The 11,728-nt window shown below is 38.2% G+C and overlaps 1 pseudogene; it reads left to right on the forward strand.

The window, feature by feature from the left end:
* Positions 1-5,260: 5,260 nt before the first annotated feature.
* LOC120613613 (uncharacterized) lies at positions 5,261-5,379 on the forward strand (annotated as a pseudogene).
* The last annotated feature ends 6,349 nt before the right edge of the window (positions 5,380-11,728 follow it).

Raw genomic sequence — 11,728 nt, forward strand, 5'->3', positions numbered from 1 at the left:
TCTTGGCACCTTTAACAGAGAAAAGATAGTCACGAAAAGAAGCACATTTGGGGAGAAACAATCTCATTTTGTTCGCACTGGATTTGAGGGGTTAGTAGGGCATCCAGGGAAAGGTGGTGTCCTCTCGATAGCTGGAATTAAGAGTTGAGAGCGAAATGAAACTGGAAATAAATTCTGGGAAGTCACCTCCCTGTAGGCAATAAACGTTGTGAACATCGATGTGGCATCAAAAGGAGGAAAGAGCAGGGAGAGAGGGGAGGAGATGGCTCGGAGCAGAGACCTGGAGAACGTTTATGCTGAGAGAGTAGAAAAAAGGTAACGCAGCGAGGAAAACAGACGGGTCTGTTAGAGAAGTAGAAGACTCAAGGAAAACTGGAAGAGCTGAAGGAGGAGGGAGTGTCCGGAAGTAACTGATGATGTTACAAAGAGGTCGAAGAAGATGCACACGGAAGAGGCCACTGGATTTAGGATTTACGTCAAAGGAGGCTTTTGAAAAGAGTCTCTGTAAGGTGGTAGGGACAGAAACTAAATTGCAAGGAGTGAGTGGGTGGTAAGGAAGTTAAGAAAATGAATACAAGTTTACTTTTTTTGAAAAGTTTGCCATCATGACTGCTTAGAAGTAGTAGCTATTGAAGGTAATAGGATTGGAACAAGATTTGTTTGTTCTGGGATGGGAGATTTGATCATGTTTTCTGACAAAATATAAGAAACCAGAGGAGACTAAGAGATTCAAGAAAGACGAGTGATTGTTAAAAGGGTAAGGCTTAGGAGGAGTCAATTGACATGAGATCAAGGTCAGAGATTCTTTGACAAGAAGAGAAACATATCTTCCATGAGTAAGGGAAGAAAAGATAGATAAGAAAATAGAGAAATCTCAAGGTGGAGGCCTCAATAAATTCAAACCTAAATCAATTCAGAGATCTAGGTCATTGGCTGTCAATGAGAAAGGAAGGAATGAGATTAAACATTTGAGAGAACAGGAAATAGCAGTTATGAAGAATAAGAAAAGTTAAAAAAGATGGCTAAAAGGTTGGCCAAGTTAGAAAGAGACATAAGATTTGCTATATGGACTTCTAAATGACCCCGTTAGTATAACTTTGTGGCCTTCAGGAATGCTCGGAAACGAAGAAAGTAAAAAATGGGCAATAAAAACAGATCCACAGGTGACCCAAACACTGGTGTTATCAGACAGTGACTTTAAAATAACTGATCAATACGATCAAGAAAATACATAACAAAATGGAAAATTTTATCGAAGAATTGGGATCTATAAAAGTAACTATGTTAACTAAACTTATTGTAGTAATCATTTTGTAGTGTATATACATCAAATCATTATGCTATATACCTAAAATAAATACACTGTTACATATTAACTATATCTCAAATTTTAAAAAGTAACCAAATGGAAATGATTAAACTAAAACACAATAATTGAAATTAAGAACTTTGTCGATGAGTTTAATAGCAAATTGAATACAGCAGAACAGAGGATTGATGATCTTAAGAGAGTTCAGCAGAATATACTGAAACTAAGAGGAGAAGATCAAAAGATTGGAAAATATAGGAAAGAATGCAAGACACAGATGGGACACGTTGTAAAAAGTCCGGAGGAGAGAAAAGAACACGGAACTGAAGCAATATTTGAAGAAAAGAGTCGAGAACTTTCTGAAATTGACAAATGACAGCAAACTACACGTCGAAGCTCTGTAAATATCAAGCAGAATGAATTCAAGGAAGGCCACACCTAGATATAACCTAGTGAAGCTACAGAAAACAAAATATAGAGAAAAATATTAAAAGCTGCATAATATCCTCAAGGAAGCTACAAAAAGAGTGACGGTTAACATTTTATCAGACATACCAGAAGTCAGGAGATAATTCAATATCCTCTTTAATGTGCTGAAGAAAAAAAAATAAATGTCATCCTAGAATTCTATGTCCAGCAAAAATATCTTTCAAAATACAGAAAGTAGCATGTCCAAAAGAAGAAATAAACAAATCCACAATCGATATGAGAGATTTTAACACACTTCTCTTGGAAACTGATATAATAAGTAGACAGAAGCAAACAACAGCAACAACAAACCAGTAAAGATATGGAAGATTTGAAACACACAATTCACGCACTTGACCTAATTTAAATGTTCTAATACTGCACCCAACAACAGCAGAATAGATATTTTATATGTTCACATAGATCTTTTACCAAATTGACCTAATCTGGACTACACAACAAATTCAACAACTTCAAAAGATTGAAATCATACAGATTATGTGTATGACTGGTATTAAGTGTATTATGTGTAAGATGGAATCAAGCAAGAAATCAACAAAAAATTGGCAATTCCCCAATATTATATTAGGCAATGCACTACTAAATAATGCATGAGTTAAAGAAGCGATTTCAGTGGAACTGGATAATATTTTAACTGAACAATAATGAAAATTTTATATAACAAAACATGTGAAATACAACTAAGGTCATTCTTAGAAGAAAATGTATAGTCTTAAAATAAATAGTTTAGAAGAAAATATTTGAATGGTAAAGAAGACTGAAAATTAATTATATATCCAGCTCAATCTGTGAGTAAATTATTAGAATTAATAAGTAAATTAAGCAAATTTGCTGGAAAGAAGGTCAATATACAAAAATCAATTGTATTTTTAAAGAGCCACAACAAATAATTAGAAAATTAAATTCAAAACTTGATTCCATTTACAATAGCATAAAAAATCAAAAACTTAGGAATAATTCTAACAAAAGATGTACAAGATCTCTATACAGAAACTATAAACATAATTTAGAAACTTTAAAGAAAATCTAAATAAATGGAAAGATATATCATGTTTATGGATTAGAGAACATAATATTGTAAAGATATCAGTTTCTTCAAAATTGATCCGGAGATTCAATGTAAACCTCAAAAATATCCTGACAGTTTTGTTTGTTTGTTTGTTTTTAACAGTGGAACTTGATAAATGAATTTAAATGATATATGGAAATACAAAAAGCCAAAGACCAAGGATAGCTAGAACAATCTTGAAGAAGAACAAAGTTGAAAAACTCACACTAGATATCACAAATTATTATGGTGCTAGATAGTTAAGACAGTGTGGTATTAGCATGAGAGAAAAATAGATCAATGGAAGAAAATAGAAAAACCAGAAATGAACCAACACTTGATTTATAACAAAGATGGTAGTGTAGTACAGTGAGGAAAGGACAGTCTTCTTAATAAGTGATTCTGGGTCAGTGGATATCGATATGGAGAAAACATCATCTTAATCTCTGCCTCACATAATATAAAAATATCCAGCTGGATTGTAGATCTAAATGCGACACTTTAGGAAGATAACACAGGAGAATATTTTTGTGCTATTAAGATACACGAAGATTTCTTAAACAGGACATGAAAGTCACTAAGCATAAGAGAAAACATTGATAAATTAGACTATATGAAAATAAAGAACTTCTGTTCATCAAAAGACACCATTTTAAGAGAATGAAAAGGCAACCCACAGACTGAAAAAAGAGATATGCAATATACATTTCTAACAAAGGACTCATTCAGAATGAATAAAGAAGTCCTTTAAGTTACTAAGAAAAAAAGGAAAAACTATATAAAAAAAAAAATAGGCAAAGGACTTAGCATGCACATCATAAGAGAATTTCCAAATGGCCAATACACATTTGAAAAGATAGTCAACCTCATTTATTCTTCAGGGAAATACAAATTTAAAAGACAATTGGATACTACTCTTTACCCACCAGAATGGCTAATGGTAAAACAACTAAGCATCGGTGAGGACGTGGAGCAACTAAAAATGTCATATACTGCTGATGAGGGCACAAATTGGTTCAACTTTGGTAAACTGATAGTATCTGCTAAAGCTGAATATATGCATATATTATGACCCAGCAATTCTACTCTTTGGTATATATTCAACAGAAGTGTGCGCATGTGATCACTATAAGACATTAAAGATGTTCCTGGTAGTAGTAGTCATAATAATAAAAAACTAGAAACAACCCCAAAGTCCCTCAACATTAGTGTAAATATTATAACAAATTTTCTAATGAAATGTTATAAAGCATTAAAATTAATTAAATATTGCTCTATGTAGTAATATGGATGATTCTCACAAAAATAATATTAAGCAAAAGAAGTCAGACACAAAATAATACTATTTAAACGGTCCAATTTATATAAGGTTCAAAATAAAGGCAACCACCTCACACTCATTAGGATGACTACTATATAAAAAAAAAAGCATAAAATAACAAGTGTTGGCGAGGATGTGGAGAAATTAGAAGTCTTTCATATAGTTGGTGGGATTGAAAAATGATGAAGCCACTATAGAAGACGATATGGCGATTCCTCACAAAATTATGAAGAGAATTACCATATAATGTGGCAATCCTACTGCCAGGTATATGCCCAAAAGAATTGAAAGCAGGGTGTTGAAGAGATATTTGCACACCCATGCTCACAGCAGCGTTATTTACAATAGCCAAAGGTGGACGCAACTCAAGCGTCTATCGACAGATGCGAATAAACAAAGTATGGTGTACACGTAAAATGGAATGTTATTCAACCATATAAATGAAGGAAATTCTGACACACGCTACACCGTGGACAAACCTTGAGGACATAACTTTAAGTGAAATAAGTCAGTCACAAAAAGACAAATACAGTATGATTCTACATAGAGTAGTCAAATTCATAGGAAGGTAGAATGGTGGTTGCCAGAGGAAGGAGAAGGGGAAAATGGAGTTTTTGTTTAATGGGCATAGAGTTTTAATTTTACAACATGAGAAGAGTTCTGGAGATTGGTTGCACAATAATGTGAATGTACTTAACACTGCTAAACTGTACACTTAAAAATGGTTGACATGACAAATTTTATATTATGCATATTTTATCACAATTTTAAAAACTTAAAGGCAAAATGAATGTGGTAATTGACATCAGTACAGTGGTTACCATTAGTGAGGGGCAAGTGACCAGGAGTCATGAAGGGAGTTTTGGGGGTTCTGGGGATGCTCTGTTTCCTGATCTGGGAAGTAAGAACATGAGTGTTTTCATTTTTGAAAATTAATCAAATCATATACTTTGATTTGTGTGCTTTTCTACATGTTTCAATCAAATCGACAAGAAAAAGTATAGAAGAACATAAAAGAATAGGCAGGGATTTGGGAGTGGAGGGAGATGGATAATGAGCAGGTACTTATCTAATATCAAAATATACATCTATTGTCTATGGCCATGCTACCCTGAACAAGCCAGATCCTGTATGATCTCGGAAGCTAAGCAGGGTCGGGACTGGTTAATACTTGGATGGGAGACCACCTAGGAAGACCAGGTGCTGTAGGTGTAAAAAATAATTTAAAAATAAATAAATAAGGGATTATAAGGTGTCAAGGTCCTTGTAATCTGCGAGGTCAACCAAGGGTTGCCTCACCTAAAAAAAACAAAACAAAACAAAAATACACACACACACACACACACATATTTACATATGCATCTATTAAAAGAGTATGGTTACTGGCACAGAAGTAGCCAATCAAATCAACGAATGAAAATAGAGTCTAAAAACAGGCCTGTGTAATAAAGGAAAATACAATATGTGTTTACAGAGGCATTTCAAATCAAAAGGAGAAAAGATATTAATGATATTAAGGCAACTGGCAAATTATTTAGATGTCAAGTAGCCAAATCCCTATCATTTGCCTAACCCCCAAAAAAGATTCTGGTAGAACAAAGATTTCCTTTCAAAAAAACCCTACATAAATATACTATAATAATAATATGTCATGGTTAAAACATTTTAAATCACAGTTCCTCAAAATACTAATAAATTTTACTTCATTAAAAATAAACAGCTTCTATACTAGCAAAACAGAAAGTCAAATAATATATTCTGAAAATATATGACAACACAGGGCTTATATTTCTAACACATAAAGAACTTTTACAATTAAAAAAAAGAAATAGTAACACTCTTTTAGAAAAATGAACAAAGGACACAGGAAGCTAATTCATTGAAAATAAAAAAGCCAGTAAATACATAAAAAATGTGTTTACTATCACAGGTAATCAAAGGAATACAAATTAAAACATATATATGTATGTGTATGTGTGTGTATGTGTGTATATATACATATATATGTGTGTGTATATATATGTGTGTGTGTATACATATACATATACATATACATATACATATATATATATATACACATATATATATATGTTCTTCAGATTGGCCATATTTAAAAAGCATCTCAGAGCCTGGTGTTGTCAAGTATATGAGGAAATGGCCACTATTGTACTCTACTTATAAACTTCAGGGCAAAATTATAATCTGAATCAAAATTTAAAATAAATTTTCCCTTCGATGCAGCAATTTACTATAAATTTACTTTTAAGTAAATAATCATTCAAAGAAACAAAAGCTGCCTATTGCAGTATAGTTTATAACAATAAAATATTTTAAAAAGCTAAATGTATATCAAATCGAATAAATTATAATACATACAATAAAATGCAAAGTAGTTATGAGAAATGGCTATATTTAGTGTTGTATATTGATGAGTGAAAAAAAGGCAGTTACATAAAAACAAGTATAATATTATCCCCTGGCTGTAAATTTATTTCTAGTACACACGCGTGCACACACACACACACACACACACACACTTGGAAAAATGTTCACCAAATTTTAAGTCATTATCTCAGGTTGGTAGAGTTCAACTTTCTAATACTTTTCTTAATGTTTGAATTTTTTTCGATGAGTAATACATTGTTTTATGATAAGAAACGATACTGTTGTTCTTTTTTGAAAAATAAAAGGTGAAGAGACAATAATCTGAACGATCTGGTCCGTTTTAGTCACAGGCAACACTTTCACATTCCTGTGCTGTTTGTCATGTTTCTCATTTGTCCAACTAAACTCCCATTAAAACTGCAAATCGGACTGAGAAGTAAAGAGTGGGGGTGGGGCTACTTGGGGTTTAAAGTCTTTGCTGAATTTACACTGAGTGGAACAGTCAAAGAGAACACCATCACCACCTCCACCACCACCACCACCACGACTGGAAGGCCTTCTTGGCTCCATGCACGTTGCAAAAGGTTAAGATGCTTTCCTTCAACTGAGATGTTTGCCTTCCCCCGGAGCCCACGAGCCCACGGGGCTGTGCCTCTGCCTCTCACACCCTCTGGGGCAGGAAGTCTGATGCCTGGGGGTCCCCATGGTCCCAGCTTGTTTTTCTGCATTTGGAGTTGTTCAGCTGATGGCTGGGTGCTTTGCATTTCTGTAGGTCTTTCACTAGGAATGTAAGAGTTGGGAGCCATTACTCCTCTCTGTAAACTCTGGAGGCCCACAGGGGCCAGCAGGGGACTGGCTGGTTTGGACTTTAAGGCAGATGTAATGTTCTAAGTGATATACAGAGTGTTCTACCAAAAGAGGTTTGAAATGTTCACTCCTGCCTATAATCTCTCTTCTACCATGTTGGCAAATCCTACAGAAATATCATAATTTTCATTTTAATCGGCAGCTAGGAGATGGTAACTCAGCAGAAGGAGGCAAGCAAGAGAAGAGAGGAAACATTTAGAATCTGGGCTCCACAAGACACTGCTTTCAAGAACCACACTGTTCTGATCCAGGGCTGAGCACACCGCTGAAATAAGAACTTGAAGAACTGGAAATGCTGACTTTCTCTCAAGTGGCTTCTGCTCCTATAGACATTGCATTGCGTTCGGTGGTCTTTTCAAGGGGCAAAGTGTGACTGAATTCCTACCTTTAACGATTACAGGTTTGAGAACTGGAGATGCTCAGAGGATTGGCCAGAAAGTCTCAAAAATGGGCACTAGGACCTACCTGCAAGGAACTCTCTTCCCTGATCTGCAAGCAAAGCCTTTCCTTAGAAGGCAGCCCGGCCAGTAAGCCCAGGGTCACGTGGATACCCCATGCCACCATCCCACTTGTGCAGGGTACCTCCCGATAATCTGGAAGTTTGGTTATAAGCCAAGGGGAACAGTTACATAACCCTGAAAGTTTAAACTTGGAAAAACACACATGCATATCCAAACGAGAGCTGGTGAAAGGAGCAAACCACAGCACTGGGTCCCATTTCAGCAAAAATGTATTAATTGTTACATCTACCTGTCTTTCTGGCTGCCCAAAGGGCCACGTCATCCAATTAATTAAAAAGTCCTTGCTGCCTTTTCGGGCCCTTCAAATGTCATCCCCTGTGGGCAAATATAACTGAAAATTCTTATGAATGCCCATTGAACTGATTTTTGCACCTTTCTTATAATCCACACTGAAGGCCACATCTCCCAGCCCCAGAGAGCGAAGACGGCTCCTTCCTGGAGCCTGGGTGCCTTTGAGGGTCAAAGTCACTGAAGAAGCACACCCTTCCCTCCACTTTACAGGAGTCTAGAAGCAGGGGCAGAGAGTTCAGTAATGGCCGAAATGGGAAAGTGGGGGGCAAACTGAGAGAGATGGGCCAAGGTCTCAGTGACATGGCCCGGCCCCCAGAATCTAACTTTGGGCTCTGTGCTTCTGTTTTCCACACCTCTTGGCTGCCAGGAAGCTCCACAGAGAGCCACAGGGCCAGCCAGGCCAGGGGACAATCAGGCAGCGGCAAGGCTGGCAGCTTTTTCGAGTGGGTACAGAGAGAAGGAAAGGAAATGCACACTTGGGGCTGAGAGGAAGGGAGACTGGGACTTGGGCTAATCTCTGTGAGAACTATTCGCTTGGGGAGACATGGGCAGGAGTCCAGGAGCCAGTGCTCTGAGTGCTGTCCCATGAGAGAGATAATTCCACAGCCCCACCTTGCCCTGCTCAGTGGTAGACAGCTAGGAACCAGGAGTGGCACTTTCCCTGGGCGCACCACCCCCCTCCAAAAATGGGCAGCAACTCTCCCCAGTCCTGTTGGTACAGCTGACTCCAGGCCTTGCCGCCCCTGGATTCTGTCTGAAAGACTTCTGGAAGAGAAGGCAGGGGGTTAGCTCAGTGCCGGTTAGTGTGTTTCTCTTTAACAAAATGAGAAAAATAAGGTCAATGCACTGCGATTTTTAAAAAGCTAAATGTATTCAAAGATTGTTCTAATTCCATGTCCAGCCTAATGTTTTGAGTCATTTTATTGATGGTGCCAGGAGGCGATTATTGTTGTTTTTAATGTCCTTACTGGCCAACTTGTCCATTTTTTTCTTTTGATTTTATTGGCCCATGAAAACACAAACTTCAGAGCAGAAAAGCAAAGTAGGGCATGGTTTTTTGTTGGTCTTTTTTTTTGCCTTTTTCTTCTGTGATTTCTCTACCTGTGTCTTATTTCGTAGTATGAATATCTAACATTCATTTCATTGAGTTGTTTAACAAACATTAAATAGGCATCTACTATGTGTCGGATAAAGATTTTATCAAGATATAGTGTTTACTTACGGGGAATAAAAGGTTTTGGTTATTTCAATAAATAAAAAACATAAAAGTTTTAAATGGGCAGCCTATTGAATCCTGACACATTTAATCTGTGAGAAACTTAACCATAGTTTAGCCACGAATAGCTCACCAGTCAGCTACCATCAAGAAACTTTCTCTTTGATTGTGAAGTCTAATTGTTTTCCCTCTAGCAACATCATTATTTAAAAAGTCATGAATTTTTATTCTCCCCAAATTGAAGTGATCGCTGCTGCTCTCTTTGTCCTTCCTAGATTTCCCACTCCAAGTGTTCTACCCAGTAAACGAACCTGGTAGAGATGTCCAGGGACGGAATTTCAGGGTTCATTTGTTACTGCAGCATAACCTAGCCTATCCTGACTCACACAATAACTTCCTAGTTTAAACTTCTTTCCCTTTGAGCCCCGACTACGGCTGAACTGGAAGTAAGTTGTTGCTTCTGGAGCGTGATTTGAAAGTTTCTCACCCCAAAGCACATCTCCCTTTGTTGTCTGAGTTTTTACCTAAAGTGGTTTGACCTCAGGCCTCTCTAAGCTTCCTTTTACTCCGCTGTGATGTGGAATAATAGTAGTTCTTTTCTACAGGGCTGTGGTGAAAAATAAATGATATAATTTGGGTAAACTGCTTAACATGGTGCCTGCAACACAGTAATAATTCAACGGTGGTTATTATTTTTTTGGCATGTACTAGTTTCCTAGGGTTGCTGTAACTAAGTGTCGCAAACTGGGTGACTTAAAACAACAACAATTTATTGTCTCAGCTCTGGAGACTAGAAGTCTGAAGTGAAGGTCTTGGCAGGGTTGATGTTCCTTCTGAGGCAGCGAGAGAAGGATGTGTTCCAGGCCTGTCTCCCAGCTTCCGGTGGTTTTCTGGCAATCTTCAGTGTTCCTTGGCTTCTGCTGTGTCACTCCAGTCTCTACCTTTTCCATCACATGGTGTTCTCCCTGTGAGTCTCCGTTGTCACATGTCTGTCTTCTTAGAACTCCAGTCATATCGGATTAGGGGCCGGCCCTACTCCAGTACAACTTCACCTTAACTTAATTACATTTACTAGGACCCTATTTCCAAGTAAGGTCACGTTCTGAGGTATTGGGGTTCAGACTTCAAGAGATCTATTTTGAGAGGAGCACAATTTAATTCTTGACACATGGAGGATGGGATTTTTTCTATTCTTTTTCTTCCTCCTCCTCCTCCTCCTCTTCTTCTTTTTCTTATTTTACTACTTTAAAATTTTTGTTTTATATTATTCAAAAATATTTTACTATTATTATAATAACATTATTACTGTTTTCATCATTTATGAACTGCCAGTGTTCATAATTTGGCACCCTGTGTCGGGGCAGACTGTCACCAAGCACTGGTTGCGTGGCAGTTTCTTAAAGCAGTTCCCCACAGTCCTATTGGCAGCTCCCTTCTATCTGTCCCACGTACCACTTTGGCCAGAGCAAGTTACTCCTTTTTTCTCCACCACCGCATCCACTGCAGTGAGCTCTCCTGCCCATCGCCACTCTCTGCCATGTCCTCTCCATCTCTCTAACTTCTGCCCAGCTACAGCCAAGGTGAGGGGAGACCTCGCAGATGGAAGCCACCAGCAGCCTGGCCTCACACAGTGTGCCTAAGTATAACAAGGCTGGCTCCGTGAACCTCCTGGCAAAGTGCCTTGTAGCTGTGGAGCTACTCTTCACATACTGCCAAACCTCCTCATGCTCGGGGACATCCTGGCCACCTGTGAATGTCTGTCAGGGGCCCGTCCCTCTGCAGGGATAACTTGCTTTGGCCACCCCTGGCCTTCATTAGGGCAGTGTGCCAATTTTCTTCTTTTCTTTTCTTTTCCAAATGGTATCCTATTTTAAAAGCATGAGGAGAGTTTTTCTAATGAAAGAAAGCCTGCGGTCGATAATGTTGTCAAAGGATCAAATAATCACTCATGACTGTAGGTTTGGCAAGTCCAGATTTTCATATGTGGTATTAGGTTTGCTTACAGTGCGAGGGCGCCTGTGCATGGTTTTGCAGCAGAAAGACTTGGGTGTGACCGTCAGTGTGAGATGAAGCGATGACAGGCATATTCGGGCCATTGATTTCTGACTTCTGTTAGGGCCTGTCCTGCAGGATCTTTCGATTCCTGGGATTCAGTCTCTTCTCCCCGGAGGGCATCCACAGTGGGCCCGCGACCCCCGGGGTTACTGTGCGGCATCTACGTCGGCCGCCCCCACCATTTGGGCTCTCAGGAAGGAGCGTGGCTCTGGGTCTGGAACCCCAC

Source organism: Pteropus medius, unplaced genomic scaffold, assembly GCF_902729225.1.
Source record: "Pteropus medius unplaced genomic scaffold, Ma_sr-lr_union100, whole genome shotgun sequence".
Taxonomy (NCBI): Eukaryota; Metazoa; Chordata; class Mammalia; order Chiroptera; family Pteropodidae; genus Pteropus; species Pteropus medius.